Genomic DNA, 15,613 nt, shown 5'->3' on the forward strand with positions numbered 1-15,613 from the left:
TCAGGCATGAGTGAGACGTAATGAGATGAGCGGATATATTATATTGCCATAGCAATTATATGGACACTCCAAGCGAACTTCTGCCGTGGTCATCGTTGTGAGGTTCCGTATAAAGACCAAACACGGTAAAATCGTCGCAGCGTGCCGGCGGTACGCTGCGTGTGCGAGTGCAAGCTTGCGAGGATCAGCCGACACTTGCTGCTCAATCTCGCGCGAGGGAAAAGGCGGGGCGGAAGCGCCCTGCTTCTCTCACGCGTCAGGCCACGGTGTAAGACCACCGTGGCGTCAGGCATTGAGGGGGCGTCGTCTTCCTCCGGCGGCGGCCGCGTGGGTGTCGTATCTCGAAAGCGATCTGCGACGTGGAAAAAGGGCGCGCGCGCGCCTCCTCTTCAAAGCGATTAGCGACGTCAACTATTTTCAACCAGAGCCGGTAACTTCGTATGCATCGTGTTTTCGACGTTCAGTTCACTTTGAAGCGAGAGGCACCACGAAGGTCAATTCGTTCGCGGCTATAGCTGTGCCTCCTTACTCCAGCCTTCTGACAGCGAGTTTCCGCGGTCATCGAGCAAGATGCGTTCATGTTTACCTGATCACGCATGACACCGTGCTTGTCTATTTAGTTAGTAGGCGAATGTTTACAAGTTTATACGGCCCATTAAACTACCTATCCTTGCTTCGTATAGCTCTCTACTAATTTGCTATCGCAATCGATGCTTCGCCTTTCGGGCGAAACTGCTACATTTTTTTAATACACCAGGGAATATGTATGGGCTGGAGCGCTGATGGCAGACATATCCAAATCATCACCAGCAAATTTTGCCATGACTTCCACTGAGTGAAGACGTTTAATACCGTGTGATTTGCTACAGCTTCCCTGGTCATCCGCCTTCAGAGGGTGGAATGGCTCCTCATTTTCTTCCTGCTTCCCTCTTAAACTTACATGTACAGACTCCTTATATAAACAGGCAGAGCGGAAGAGGGACTAGCCAAGTTAGCACAGAGTAACAGACATGCACGCTCGCATACATCAAGAAAAAGCGAAGATGCAATGATAGATACCGCTTTGTTCTCCCTTTTGTGTTTGTTTCAGCGTTAAGTGGCTGACTAAGTATACGGACAGTCAGTCTCTCCCTCTATTTCCCGCTCTCTTGGCTCAATCCGACCGAAGGCGAGCTTAGCGAGCATGGGCGGCAAGCTTGCACACCTCTAATGTCAATGACAGAGAGAGTTTGGGGCTGACGTCAATGTTTATGTCACCATGATAAAATTGAAAAGAAAACTTTAGTAGTGTTAGTTTTGCTCTACTTTGCAGTGTTAATAAACCAGCTCTCTTTAATAATTTAGTCAATGAATCTGTTAATTTGTATTTATTAAAACAACCTTATTGCCTTCCTCTGCACCCCTTCCATTCTTGCAATGAGTTATTTTGTGTACGGAAACCAAACAATATTGGCGTGCTCCAGCACTGTTCGAACAAGCATTTTGTAGGCCAGCAAATTTTATCTGGGGGCGCAAGACGAAGGTGTCTTCTCAGAAAGAAGAGTCGGTTTAGTGCTCAGCATGTACATTGATTTCTACTTGGTTATTTTGTTAACATGGCTTTCCCATCGGAGAGCATATGTTAAAGTGACACCGAAATATTTACGCTGAAATGCTCAAGTGAGAGTTGTGTCATTAATAATGTAAGTAAACTAAGATATCTGTTTCTTTCTTACTGTTAGTGTTACAGATTTTTCGGCATTTAGAGTCATCTGCCACTCCTGACACCAAGAAAAGCAGAATTTTGTGTATGGTGATTATCACTGTGTATAATTTCGCGGTACGAAATACAATAGTCAGCAAATAGACTGATGTTACCATGTCATCGCGAAGGCAAATCTTTTATGTATATTAAAAATAAACCTGGGTCCAAAACACTGCCTTGGCGCACTTCCGATGCAACAGGTGCTAAATTAGAAGCTTCGTTATGAATATACACGAATTGTGAGCGGCATAGATCGGCACAGTGACTCGTGAGTGTACTCACTCACACTCACACTCATTTCAAAGGGGTGAGTGCGAGTGAGTTCCAGTGAGTGTGAGTGCAGGTGAGTGCGAGTGAGTTCCAGTGAATGAGAGTGTAAGTGAATGCGAGTGCGAGTGAGTACCAGTGATTGTGAGTGCAGGTGAGTGCGAGTGCCAGTGAGTGTAAGTGGAGATGAGTGCGAGTGAGTGTCTGTGAGTGTGAGTAGAGGTGAGTGCGAGTGAGCGCCAGTGAGTGTGAGTGCTGTGAGTGTGAACGTGAGTGAGTGCGGGGCCTGGAAAAAATTATGGTGAGGTGAGTGTGAGTGAGTGTTCTCCCACACTGTCGACCTATGATTAGGAAAGCACGCCGAAGTATAATAAGTAATAAAACACATTCCGAAACTAATTTTCTTTCTTTTTGAGTGCTGGCTATGGACATTTCATGCTGAGAAAAGTGTTGTGGCAAATGTATGTGTGCAAAATGGCCATAAAAAGAAAAGATATCCGGGTGGCTGCTTCACTCGATGGTTTGTAATATGTTAAGTTATCCTCTGATGTAATAACGACGACCGCAAAAAAGCTAGAAACACAAATTTGAAGCAACCAAATGCCTATGCTAGAGCCTTAGTCACATGACGGTTCCGGGGAATCGCAGAAAGACACATTTACACATAGTGCAACATGCAGATGCCACATGTACTGGTGTGATCTTGTGCTGCTGCAAGACGAGGCAAAGAGTGCTTTATGCAATTGTTTATGCGGAGATGTGTTTTCTTTTTTTAAGGGGTTGTAACGGCCAAATCTATGCTGTCACTTTTTGCATTCAATAGCTGTTCCTGCATCTTAAATTATTATTATACGTCGAAGGAGCCTGGTGGGCATTTATTGATCAGTATTACCTGTAGTCTATCCCGTATTGTTGCGTAGATTTGAACACCTGCATGCTGGGAAACTCACATTCGCTGTTGTACAAGGCATTGGCTCAAATATCTTTTTTTAGTTATGAATGATTAAGTCCCCGTCATCAACAAAGTTGGGAATTTTCATTTTCCCCAACCACCTTCGAGTCCGACCTATTAAATCATGCATGGCTACTCGCACAGTTTCAAGGAGGGTTAGGCTGTCGTTACATAGTTTAGTTCACGTGGCAATCAAATTAGCTATAGCCCTTTCAGGCGTATTCCTTATCCATGCCAAACAGGGCACTCGCGATAACAGAAGTATCAATAGTGTTCAAATTGAACTTGTGTGATTTGATGCGACGACCTAAAACCACTACATCGCGTGATTGTTTCGGGGGCACCTAGGAGAGTACAAGCGTTTACTAAACATAGACAACATGGGTGTTTGCAGATGCACCCGGCGTGCGGACACTACAGAGAGCTCCAGAACATCTACAAGGTGATTTTATTGGTGCGGTAAAACGGGAAAATACCTTGCACATTGTAGCAGTATACTAGATTGTGCTACGCTCTCCATTGATTGCACACTGCTTGGTTCTCGATTCCTTCAGCCTGTCGGCTGAAAGAATCGACCCTTCCTCGGGAGTGCACGCACTGTTCATACAATCATTGTCTTTTGGCACCAGAAACAACTTTTCCTTGCACGACTTGCACCCCGTATTACGATGTAGGACAAATATAACTTTTTCCACTTTATGTGCAAAATGACCATGTGCTCTCATTTTCCTATAAGATTACCGTATTTTCTGGGGTATAAGACGCGGTTTTTCTTAATTTTTCATCGGTGCGTCTTATAAAACGCCAGCGATAGACCGCACGAACCTTTGTTTGCTGCTGCTGGCACGCTTGCTCACGCCAGCATTTTGACAGCGGTTGTGTGCGGTCATCGAGTGTGATCTATGTTTGATTGTGCGCGCTGACACCATGCTTCTTAATTCAGTTAGTAAGCGAATGTGTCCAAGTTTATACAGCCAATAAAACTACTATCCTTACCCCGTATAGCTCTCTACTAATTTGCTATCACAATTGATGCTTTGCCTTTTGGGCAAAACTGCGACTTTATTTTTTTTTTAATCGCTTACCGAACGAACAGGTGCTTCTTATACACCAGTGTGACTTATATACTTTTTTTTTGTGTGTGTGTGTAGAAAAAGTGTCGTTTTGATGGGAGTGCGTCTTATACAAAGGTGCAACTTATAGACGGGAAAATATGGTAATGTAAAAAAGCCGGCAGATCCCACGCTCTCTGGGAATCGATGTTATTCGAAGCAGTGTGCGGGGAGGGGAGCCTACCATGTTAAAGAAACGACCACGAGAGCACCAAGACATAGGTGGCTGTTTCATGACCTACATGACACACGTCATGATGTTCATGTCGTGACCTATCATTAATGTTCGTCATACACTCTCTTCATACTATGCCAATTTCGGTACCCACCAAGTTAACGAAACGACCATAAGAGCAAGACGTAGGCGGCTGTTTCATGACCTACATGTCGTGATATTCCTGTCACGACTTATCATTTATGTTTGTCATACACTCTTGTCATACTATGGCAATTTTTGTACCCACTGTTAACGAAACGACCATGAGAGCACCAAGACGTAAGCGACTGTTTCATGACCTGCATGACCACGTCATGATGTTCATGTAATAACCTATCGTTTATTTTCGTCATACACTCTTGTCATAATATGCCAATTATGGTACATACCAACTTAACGAATCGACTATGAGAGCGCGCACCAAGACATAGGTGGCTAGATAGATGGATACTTTCAAAGTGGCAAACGTTCAAGAAATGCTTCACATTTAAAGCCCCTGCGGGCCCCGAACTACTCGCGCGAGCTACCGGCTGAGCGCCAGAAATTATAGCAGGTGGCGGACACGCTCTGCTCTCTCCATGGTTTCGCAGCGCATTCATACTCGTTCATACAGCTCTCGTATTCTTCCACGTTGATATTAATCAACTACTGAAATTATTTTCTCGTTTGTGCGTGTCGCTGCGCAGATATCGCTGATCAAATTTTCGTCTCATTTTCGCGCCTCTTGCAAAGCAAGCCCAGCGGACATGTAGGAAGGAAAGCTTAGGAGAGGCCCTGGGGCCGTATTCTAAAATGTTCCACTTCGGCTATATTTTTTTTTCGCTTTCAGGCGCGTGATGATTGGCTGTTTTAGCAAAATTGGATGAGCTGATTGGCTAGTTGAGCCCTACGTCATTCAATTTTCCTCAGCCAGCCAATCAGCACGCGCCTGAAAGCGAAAAAGAAATATCGCCGAAGTGGAACGTTTCAGAATACAGCCCCTGGCGAGCTGGAGAAAGTGTGGCTGAAGTCGCGTGCCTTTTGCGCAAAGAGCACAGTGGGCCTCTTCGATTATGCTACAGTGTACTAGAAGTTAGTACACTAATTTTGCAGTCCCGGACTGCCCGCAAACCGTCCGTGGCTTCCGGTCTGACTAGGCTTGACTATAGTGTCTTTGGTCCAACGTTGCTTTGGTCGCATATTTTCATTTGTATTTTTTCTGCTAGGGGCGCTCAACCCGGCTCAATATTTGTCAGAAGTAAACAGAACAAGGTTGTGAGAAGTAAACAAGAAGGACAGACAAGCAGCGAAGAAATTTTGGAAACATCTCAACTCCTTGAGCAATAAGACTACCTAGAGCAGAGGTTTATACAGTGGAATCGATGATACGATCACGGCTAATACGAATTTCCGGATGATACGAATTTTTCTGTGGTCCTGGCCGAGCCCCATTACTTTGCAACGTGCTAGAGAACGGTTGTTACGGATAGATTTTCGGCCCACGTCGGTTGATACGAATAAACGCCGCCCCACCGACGGCCGAGAAAAAGAACAGCGCGCAGTCACGCGCTTTCTCCCTTTCTCTTTTGGTGCGGAGGCGCGGATGCGTCGCCGGACAACGCGGAGGCCGCGACTGGGCGTGAAGAGTTTGACGCTGACGCGGTGGCGCTTTTCTTGCTTTAGCGCCCGGCCGCCGCAGCAAGCGAAGGTTCGTGCGGTCTATCGCTTCAACGGAAACTGAGCGGCGTAAGCATAGCGCATACAAAGGTCAGAGCCGTGTGGAGATCGCTTTCAAGATACAGTGCGCGCGACAACCCCGACAGCCGGCACAGGCACTAAGTACAAGAACGCATTTGTTGGCAGAGTAGAAGCCGCCCCCCCCCCCTCCCTCCTTCCCTCCCTCCTGCGTTGCCTTCCCGCTTTGCTTTTGCTCCTTTCGGTAGGAGATTGCGTCGCCAGTTACCCATGCGCCCGGTTGCAAGATACGCATTTGGTGTCCCGCAGCACAGCGTCGCCTGCCCCCCCCCCCCCTCCCCTCCCTCCCTAGCTCCCATACCCCCCCCCGGGCTTTCGCGCGACGGAAGCAGGGCCGGGCTCGACTGGCCCGCCCGGCCGCGACGGAAGTCGCGTTTGCTCTCCGCTGTGCGTTCGCTCTCCGTGCGTGAAGGCGCGCTTTCACTCGCACATACGGCGCGCGGTGACGATTTTATCGCCCTTGGGCTCATGCTCGACGTCTCATGTTCCTCCTCCGCGTCTCCTTCGTTGATCTCCTCTCCCGTCGATGGGCGCACCTCGTTGAGAAGCGTGCTCGCTACCGCCCTTGTCGGCGAGATTTTCCAGCGGAAGCCGCATTATAACCGGTATTTCGTCTCACGCGGCTGCAATGTAAGTGGTATGCGTATACATGGAGTTCTATGGGAGGGTAAACGGGAGTCGGAAAAGGCCGCGTTGTAGCCAGTTCTGCGCTATAAACGAGATTTCACTGTAGTTACAGCTCAAGGTGTTCGGCTAGAAGGAGATGAGGCAATAACATATAAGAACAATGATGACAGAGAAATTTAAAGAATGAAACGTAGCCTGTGCTCAATCAGCTGGCGAGGATAGAATAGTTATTGCAGTGGCTGCACTTGAACAAAGCGAGTGGGAAAGGACAGAGAAGAGGGTTCCTAATAGCACGTCGACAGGTGCTGATGGTATCCCAATTATGTTAATAAAGACATTGGGCCCAAAATCTAAGAAAGCATTAAGAGAGGCAGTGAGCAAAATGATAATGGACGGCAAAGCCCCTGACGGATGAAGACTGAGCAGGATGAGCATGATATATAAGGGAAAGGGGACAAAGACGACATAAACAACTACCGCCCCAAAACAGTGACGTCAGTGGTTTACAGGGTGGTGATGCAGATTATAAAGGACAGACTGCAGGCCTGGATGGAAGGCGAGGAGGTGCTGGGGGAACTACAAAATGGGTTCCGGAAACAAAGAAGGTTAGAACATAATTTTTTCTCATTGACGCAGTGTATTGAAATAGCAGAAAAGGAACACAGGCCCCTATGGCTCGCATTTCTGGATATCAAGGGAGCCTATGACAGTGTAAAATCCAAAAGGATTTGTGGGACATACCGGGCACTCTAGATGTGGAAGATATACTAAGTAATCTTTTAAAATGTCTATAAAAGTAACAAGGTGCTTATAAAACGGGAAAACAAAGTATCTGAGCCTATAGAGATACAGCAGGGGCTTAGGCAGGGGTGCCCTCTGTCACCTTTGTTGTTCATGCTGTATTTACAAGGATTAGAGAAAAAATTGGAGAGGAGCGGACTTTGCTTCAACCTTTCCTTTTTCAAGCAAGGAGAATGTATTAAACAGTCATTACCAGGACTGATGTATGCGAATGACATTGTACTTATGGCTGACAGCAAGGAAGACTTGCAGGGATTAATGGACATCTGTGGTAAAGAGGGAGATAGCTTAGGTTTGAAGTTTAGTAAAGAAAAATCGGCAGTCATGATTTTTAATGATAATCAGGGCAGCGAGCATAGGATACAGGAGGTTACGCTGGAGGTAGTGGATAAGTACAAATATCTTGGAGTGTGGATAAACAATGGGGCTGAGTACCTAACGGAACATGAAAAATATGTGACGGCTAAAGGTAGCAGAAATGCAGCTGTGATGAAAAATAGGGCACTGTGGAATTACAATAGGTACGAAGTGGTGAGAGGGATTTGGAAAGGGGTGATGGTCCCTAGTTTGACTTTCGGCAATGCGGTCCTGTGCATGAGATCAGAGGTTCGAGCAAGGTTGGAAGTTAAGCAGCGAGGGGTAGGTAGACTGGCTCTGGGAGCACATGGAAATACACCAAATCAGGGGGTACAGGGTGACATGGGATGGACGTCATTCGAGGGCAGGGAAGCCAGCAGCAAGATAGAATTTGAGGAGCGATTGAGAGAGATGGCAGAAAAGCGGTGGGCAAGGAGAGTTTTCAGTTATTTGTACATGAGGAATGTTGATACAAAATGGAGGAAGCTGACCAGAAAACTGTCAATCAAATATTTGGACTGCAGGAGGGGTGCAAACCAGGAAACAGCGGTTAAGAAAAAGGTTAAGGAAACAGAGAGGGGTCTGTGGAAAACAGGGATGCAGACAAAATCAGCACTGGGAACATACAGAACTTTCAAGCAAGAAATTGCGAAAGAAAATATCTATGATAATTCTAGGGGAAGCTCTTTGTTGTTTGAAGCCAGGACGGGAGTATTGCGGACTAAGATGTACCGAGTCAAGTACACGTTGTGCTGTGCGTGTGGAGAAGAAGAGGAGACGGCTGAACACCTCATACTTTTCTGTAAAGAGCTTAACCCTACAGTGCAAAGCAACGGGGCTGATTTTTTCAAAGCATTGGCGTTTAGGGACAGTGAAGGCAAAATAGACTTTAAGCGGGTAAAAATAACCAAACGGAGGTTATCTGATTGGTGGCTAAAATCAATGCAGGTATAGACTTTAAGCGGGTAAAAATAACCAAACGGAGGTTATCTGATTGGTGGCTAAAATCAAGGCAGGGGTGAAATTTCACCCACCACAAAGTACAAAATATGTTAATAGTCATGGCTAGGTGGCGTATGCCACCGCCCGATTTAAAGGGTTCAGCCTCATCCATCCATCCATCCATCCATCTGCCTGGTCTTTTGGGTCACGTCAAGCTACATATGTAGCTTTTAGTCCAAAATGACCGTCCAGCATGTAAACTGGACAATAAATTGATTTGATTTGATTGATTTCGTCGGACACTTTGAAAATTATTATCTCGAAACTGGTTTAGTCCTGAGAATACGTTTCAATTAAGTGGATACCCCTTGCGAACTCGGCGGCTATAATTCGTAGATTGAAAGATGTGCCATAAAATAATCACTTAAAACGTTAATTAGCGTCATTATGTTAATTCTTCAATTAGGCGTTTTGATTTCTCGTGGAAGTAATGGCCACCTCATCGAGTAGTTTAGATCAAGGATTATAACTGTGCTATCTGCCACAGGCAATCTTTAAAAATTTGGTTCAGCTAAAATGAAACGCCCTGTATATTTGCATGCTAAATGACATCATAGAACCATATCGTACAAATCAAGGTAAGTGCATGCATGCCAGTAGCGCACCCAGGATCTCTGCCAGGGGGGGGGGGGGGGGTGACAGTTTGCCAATACCACCTAAACAGCACTAATTTCGATTCTTTCACAGGAAATTGTCAAAAAATGCGCTTTTTGCGAGTGTGCAGACGATTGCGCGTCTTACATCTTAGTTGCAGTACTCAAATGCGCAAGGAAGAAGAAGAACGTAAACTTTATTATCAAATCGATAAGATTTGAGTCCGGCGTATTTTTAGTGGGTCTGGGCACCCACCGCGGACGCGGTTCCGAGACCTTGTCTCGAAGCGGCTTCCTCAGCTCGCTGGACGGCCCAGAGCTGTACTGTCAGGTTCGAGCTGAGCAGTGCGGTCTTCCAACGCGAGCGGAGGCTGGCGGTGGAAGAGACGGAGGTGTCGACACTGCCCGAATTGTTTGTTATGTCCTGACATTCCCATAACATGTGATTAAGTGTGGCAACCTCGCCACAGGATGTGCATCTGTTTGTTGTGTACATATGTCTGGATACAATATGGCGTGCATGAGTCTTGGGTTTATGTAAGAATCAGTTTGTAATTGCCTGTAGTGTAGTGTAGTGTAGTGTACAAGGAAAGAAAAGGGGTTAAACAAAAGGGGGGGTTAAGTCAGCCTCAGGGGGGGGGGGGGGGTTACAACCCCCGAATCCATTGGCCCCGTCGGTGCGCCACTGGTGCATGCGCACCACCAGAAAAATAGTAGCACAGGTAATGGGCCGGATTACTAGCTGATGTTCCCGTGGGAGAAACAAAGATTTCGGCCTTTTATTGCTTATATGCTGCAGCTGATTAAACCTCGAGAAGGTGAGCTAGGCTGACAGATACGGTACAATCTGTAAGTTAAAAAAAAAAAAAGAAGAATTTTTTTCTTACAGGCCGGGCCTGGTCATGCACACGCGGGCCCTAGCTAAGCTTATATAATGAACGCGGCCCGGGCCGGGCCCGGGCTCAATAACACGGGCCCGGGCCGGGCCCGGGCTGGTTTTGGTACGTCATGTACGCCCGGGCCCGGGCCGGGCTCTGTATTACGGGCCCGGGCTGGGCTCGGGCCTCGTAAAGCGGGCCCGGGCCGGGCTCGGGCCGAAAAATTAGGCCCGTGCGGTGCGTGTGGAGAAGAGGAAACGGCTGAACACCTCATACTTTTCTGTAAACAGTGCAAAGCAACCGGGCTGATTGTTTCAAAGCATTGGGGTTTAGGGACAGTGGAGGCAAAATCGACTTTAAGCAGGTAGAAATAACCAAACGGAGGTTATCTGATTGGTGGCTAAAAGCAAGGCAGGGGTGAAATTTTACCCACCACAAAGTACAAAATATGTTAATAGAAACGGCTAGGTGGCGTATGCCACCGCCCGATTTAAAGGGTTCAGCCTCATCCATCCATCCATGGAGGTAGAAAAGTTTTTCCTTCCTTCATGCATCCATCCACCCATCCACCCATCCTATTTTATCTATTAATGTTCATATAATAACCGACAAACATAGTTACGGTGTCAATTTTTACAAAATAGGGTCTTTATTGTTTTTATTGGACTTATGTGAATAAAGTCTGTGCTTTGTTACTTGAATAAAGGTTTTGAGCAGTTTTGAGGCCTCACTAACGTGTAATAAGCAGCAGCCCACTGGTATCGATTGCAGTCCGCGCCGTTTGTTGATTCAAATCGTACGGCGGTAACATTTGCGAATGGGGTGGTCGTTTCCTTAGATTAGCATCACGCAGGTTCGTTTCAATTAGTAGATATCAATAATATCTCAGCCAGTTTATGCGTCCAACATTCGATAGCTGCCGCCAAGAGAACGTGTTTAAGGACGGTGAACTTTATCAGCTGCGGCGTTTCACTGGCATAACCGCTGCATGCACGGTTTCCGCCGTTAGTGATCTGCCGCGTCACGACGTGTTGCTTGTAAAGAAAAAAAAAATGTGTTAGCCAGCGCGAAAATTCATCGCTGGAACCGAGCACAGTCTGCTTGAAGACTACACCACGAAGGTAGATTAACCTTGCGACCCCTGGGCGTGTGCGCCGGTGAGTAAAAAAGCAGTGCTTCGTATTTTCAACTTTGAATTTCCTTGCGTGTAAGGCGCATAAAACAGATTCCTGTAGTCATTTCTTTAAAGTGGAAAATAGTAATAATTATAAAGTTATTGCTCTTCAAAACCAATTCAAACGAGGCTCTAGCTATTTTACCACACTGCTAAAATTCCTAACATGGAGTACAGCATAAAAAATAAACAGTTTTGGCTGTTTCTGCATAAATGATGAACCACGATAAATTCACTGCACATTAGTGGCAAATGTACTTCCGGCAATACAGTTAGATTAGTTACATTTGGAACATAATACATTTGGGACATAATAAAATGACTGTGTTTGACATAATAAAATGACTGACTAGCATCTGGCAGAAACAATTGTCATCTAATCGAGGCTTGACTAAGCACAGCCCACATAAGGACATCATTGAAAGAAATGCACACTCAAAACAGTGTTGTGTGCGAATGGGCTTTTCTGTCATGGAGCGTTTTGTGCACTGTTTTTTGCCATACATGAATCACAATCTCACCCACACTTCCACAGTAGTAATTGAAGCTCTTTAATTTTTCTTTCCACTCCAGCCTCCAAGACGCTGCTCATATTTGTTCAACCCTGTGGACTCTATAGTCTCTGGACGTACAAGTCAACAATAAATGTGTCACCACTGGAAATAACATCAAGGGCCAGAATCCTCACAGGGTATGTTTCCAAACACTTCAACTAGAACCGCAATTTGTTCATTTATTGGACTAACTTTTGTTTCACCATTCTTTGCTTGCATGTTTGTCATGGCTTCGTCATTTCTCTTTTCAGGAAGACTGACAAAAGAGAGATTATTGGTGTGCAAGCTGCCCACAGCCAAGCCATAAGAAGCTGAACGGTCACTATATAGACAACAGGTCCTCTTGAACTACGTGCCTCACCATGAAATGTTCGCAAGTTTACCAGGTAGAGGGGTGTGAGCCCTAGCAGGAAAGCAGCAGTCTATAGTTTTGTATCGTGCCGACTGGGAATGCTAAAATTTAACATACAATCGGAGAAGTAACATGTTAAGTCCGAACTTGTTTCTTTCCCGGTCATTATACCCATGACGACCAGAACAGAAACACTGTAGCAAGCTCCTACACAAACTCTGTTGTCTGCTCTTTGCAAATCAGCTTGACGGGCATTACCACCACTTATCACATGCTCCCTCACAACATTAATTTGTTACATGAAAATGCTAAGAATTTTAAAACGATCAAAAGTGCTCAATGTAATTTTAATGCAATTTTGCAGAAATGATACTTCATGTTGACTGAAATTGTAGCAGTCACTCTTCATTTTATTATTTTATGTTTTATTTAGAGTACCTTCAGGGCTACTGGCATTAAAGAGAGGATTGGTTACAAAGTAGTAGAGTAAAACAAACAAATGAAGTGAATTCTGGTAACGTAGCGATTCTCCTGATTATACAATGTTAGCTAATGTTCTGCAAAAACATTTCTTATCTGTGATGGCTACGATACTTGGTGGTTCCATTCCTGAGGTGTACGGTTGATGAAAGATTAGAAGAAAGTCTTCATATATAACATAAATCAATTCCTACCTTACTGCGATGATGGACCAGTTTGAAATGTACTGAGGCCGCAGTATGAAGTGGTCGTGCAGTGTGGTGTGATCGAAAATTTTATGAAATAGCAAAACACGGGCGACTTTGCGATGATTAACTAGTGGAATAAGTGCTAGGTTAGTTTTCATTGAGGTTATACTTGCGGTACGGTAATAATTAGAAAGAATGAAACGAGTAGTTATTTTGTACAAGTTCAAGTGAAGTAATAAGATTAATGTGACTGGGATCCCATATTGCAGATGCGTATTCAAGTTTCGAGTCTATTAGAGTCTTGTAAAGCTGTAGTTTTAAAGTAGACGGTGCTATGGAAAAGTTGCACCGTAAGTACCCGAGCATGTGATGAGCATTGTTAATGACGTCCAAATTAATGGTCCAAATTAAGTTATTTGTAAAGTGTACACCAATATATTTATAAGACATGACAAAATCTAAGGAAACGTTAACATGGTAAGTGCTAGGATTAAATCTGGACACGCACATTATTTTACATTTGTTAACTACAAAATACTCATGTACAGTTTGCATGAAATCAATAACTAGGCTAGCCCTGTACTATAAAAGATAGCTAGAAAAGGCAAGCTCACACAACTGGCCTATTTCACACTTCACAAACTGGAGAAATCTTTAAAAACAATTTTTCTTTCTCTTCAAACAGCAGATAACAAACCTAGCTGAGCACAGTGTGCTCCCAAAAATGTTTTGAAATATACTCGCAGAATAAGTTCTTCAGCGTGGGAACTTCGTCTCGGCCCTCACAAATATGTTTGCTTGTTGAAATGTTGGCTCCAGGCTGAGGCTTCCCTTGCTCACCTCTGTTACTCAACTATAGTGTTCGTCTCCTTGTAACCTCTGCCTTGTTTGAATACATAAGCCGAGATTCTTTTTCAACATGAAACCACAAATTGCATGTTCCAAGAATCTGTCAACACTAATTGGGCTTGCTTATATGTTTAAGTGTCGTTTATTCAGAAATCCTTGTAAGCACTGTTGTCTCCATAACATTCCTTGGTTTCCCTACGAATACTCCACTTGTGTCAAAGCATTTACTGCCGCACCCGGACACTACATGTGCAGCAGAAATATCAAGAGCAGACAATATGTGATGCAAAGTTTATCTTAACGTTCCCCCCCTACACTTTGTGCCTCTTGCCGATGTGTTATGAAAACAATGGGATTGCAGCTCGAGCTCATCTTGCTGACAGTACATCTTTGCCGAGCAATTTTTTATGTTTATTTCTTTAATCTAATTGAAATCGTCGAACGCATACAATATACGTATAGTATGAAATATGTCAAGCAGCACTCTACGCAATATAAGTACGAGGGGAGCTCAGCGTAAATATCGCTGTCTGAAGCTTCGTTCACCCTGCTTCAGCGGCACACCGAACACGATGAGAAAACTTAGCTTGATTTCAGCTTTGGATTCCACTAAATAGATGGCTATCTATGTTTCTGTATGTTGTAAACTCAGTGACGGACAACATTAAGACCACCTGACCTGTACGAAAATTGTGAGCATGTACTGCTTCATTGACCATTGACAAAAAACAATGTAAGCTTACTTGTTTGAAGTGTTTTTTTGCCAGTTGAGGCCTCTCGGTCACCTGGCGACATAATAAATATATCTGTAGTCATGTTAGAGTACTGTACAGACGAATACCGCCCTGAAAGCAGTAACAAAACGCCCAAAACCAGCGAGCCAGCAGCAGCGCGACGAGTGAAGCGGCCACCACTACTCTTATTTTCGTTTCACTGTGGAAGGTATAGTTTCCCTTCTCCAAGTTTGTATAGGTGTTCTGTCGTTGCATACTACGATGGCGGCCTTGACACCGGCTCTTCCGAGCGTGAAAGCAGCGACGATTCCAGCAATGCGACGTTGGGCGACGAAGCTGGTCACCGTCTGGACGTGCCGTTGCGCGAACCGTTCGGGCGTCCCGCGACATCACATGGATGTGGCATTTCAAGTGCGAGTTTAGCGAACCAGTAACACCAGTGCAGCAAGCACTACGCGATATCGGAACTACTGAAACTCGAAAGCGAGCGGCGCAGAGTCGAGCGAAAACGAAACCTTTACACCACCCATGTTGTTGAAATTATGGGGTTTTACGTGCCAAAACCACGATCTGATTATGAGGCACGCCGTAGTGCTAAAGTGAATTACTAAGTAACCAAGAATAATTACGATAAATTAAAAGTAATTAATGGTTGTAAAAAGTAATAGAGACTACTTAACATCAACTCGAGGCTCCGTGTTAAGACTGGTCACGCCAAATTAAGACTAAGAGTTTAAAAGAGCAGTTACATACTAATTAGGATCAATTAAAGACTCCGTAACAACAAGAAAACAATAAAACGAATTACGACCAAACAGTAGTTATTCAATTAACCTACATAAGCAAACAATCACAAATGAAGTGACGTCAACACATTAAAGCTTTCGCCGTCAGTCGTCTAAGCAATCGATATAAGACCCCAAGGAATATCGTTGGGTGCCCTTTGGCGTTGTCATAGGGGGCTGTGCGGATGCGGTCTCTAAAACGCTGTGTGCGTG

Source organism: Dermacentor silvarum, chromosome 1 (genome assembly GCF_013339745.2).
Source record: "Dermacentor silvarum isolate Dsil-2018 chromosome 1, BIME_Dsil_1.4, whole genome shotgun sequence".
NCBI classification, from domain to species: Eukaryota; Metazoa; Arthropoda; class Arachnida; order Ixodida; family Ixodidae; genus Dermacentor; species Dermacentor silvarum.